The sequence below is a fragment of the Eucyclogobius newberryi genome, unplaced genomic scaffold (genome assembly GCF_026437365.1).
Source record: "Eucyclogobius newberryi isolate DKJ021-1_F unplaced genomic scaffold, fEucNew1.0.hap1 SCAF_21, whole genome shotgun sequence".
Taxonomy (NCBI): domain Eukaryota; kingdom Metazoa; phylum Chordata; class Actinopteri; order Gobiiformes; family Gobiidae; genus Eucyclogobius; species Eucyclogobius newberryi.
In genome coordinates this window covers 100001-101950 of record NW_027315846.1, presented here as the reverse complement: position 1 = coordinate 101950, position 1950 = coordinate 100001, and positions in this window count along the sequence as shown.

Genomic DNA, 1950 nt, shown 5'->3' with positions numbered 1-1950 from the left:
GTGTTTAGGCCTATACACCATGTAATAGTGTGTTTAGACTTATACACATGTAATAGTGTGTTTAGACTTATACACCATGTAATAGTGTGTTTAGGCTTATACACCATGTAATAGTGTGTTTAGGCCTATACACCATGTAATAGTGTGTTTAGGCTTATACACCATGTAATAGTATGTTTAGGCTTATACACCATGTAATAGTGTGTTTAGGCCTATACACCATGTAATAGTGTGTTTAGGCTTATACACTATGTAATAGTATGTTTAGGCTTATACACCATGTAATAGTGTGTTTAGGCTTATACACCATGTAATAGTGTGTTTAGACTTATACACCATGTAATAGTGTGTTTAGGCTTATACACCATGTAATAGTGTGTTTAGGCCTATACACCATGTAATAGTGTGTTTAGGCTTATACACCATGTAATAGTATGTTTAGGCTTATACACCATGTAATAGTATGTTTAGGCCTATACACCATGTAATAGTGTGTTTAGACTTATACACCATGTAATAGTAATTTTAGGCTTATACACCATGTAATAGTGTGTTTAGACTTATACACCATGTAATAGTATGTTTAGGCCTATACACCATGTAATAGTATGTTTAGGCTTATACACCATGTAATAGTGTGTTTAGACTTATACACCATATAATAGTGTGTTTAGGCTTATACACCGTGTAATAGTGTGTTTAGACTTATACACCATGTAATAGTGTGTTTTGGCTTATACACCATGTAATAGTGTGTTTAGACTTATACACCATGTAATAATGTGTTTAGGCTTATACACCATGTAATAATGTGTTTAGGCTTATACACCATGTAATAGTATGTTTAGGCTTGTACACCATGTTATAGTATGTTTAGGCTTATACACCATGTAATAGTATGTTTAGGCTTATACACCATGTAATAGTGTGTTTAGACTTATACACCATGTAATAATGTGTTTAGGCTTATACACCATGTAATAATGTGTTTAGGCTTATACACCATGTAATAGTATGTTTAGGCTTGTACACCATGTTATAGTATGTTTAGGCTTATACACCATGTAATAGTATGTTTAGGCTTATACACCATGTAATAGTATGTTTAGGCTAATACACCATGTTATAGTATGTTTAGGCTTATACACCATGTAATAGTATGTTTAGGCTAATACACCATGTAATAGTGTGTTTAGACTTATACACCATGTAATAGTATGTTTAGGCCTTGTTTGGGAAATATCTGCAAACAATTACCAAAAAAGGATGAAGCAGAAACAGTTTGTCTCTTTCAAAAGGTGGAGGTTTATTTACGTGCACACTAAATAATCACTGTCCCTGACAAAGGAATCCGTCCCTACCTCCCATTACAGCTAAAGAGTAAGCCTTTTATAGGCGGTACAAACATTTGACACGTATGCACATAATCACAATCAGAATTTGCTCCAAAAGAGATAGACCAAAACATCACGGCTGTGACGGTTCGAGTTCTCTCTTCAGAGGTAAATCGGAGATGTTTTCCACACATAATCAGGTCCTGACGCATTAATTGGCCTTAACCTGGCTGATTAAGAGGTGCCGGACAGTATAATCAGGAACCTTTTTTTATACCATCTGCACACAGGAAAACAACACAGATATTATGTCATGGCCTAAAACAACATCAGAATGACATGACATCACCCTTTTTCTCCATTACAGATCACTTTTGACTTCTTCAGCCTCCGCACATCAATGAGGCTCTAATGAAAGCTGAGGAATCCATTTCTTTACACAGAGACACTATGTTATGTTATTGAAATTCATATTCCATCAATAAAAAATATTTTTCACAATAAAAATGGACAAAAACAAGTGTTATGTGAATAAGATATTACTTTATTGTCCAAACATGTGGAAATATATGTATTGATAAATAATAAATCCTCCACCTCCCCCTTCTTCTCCTCC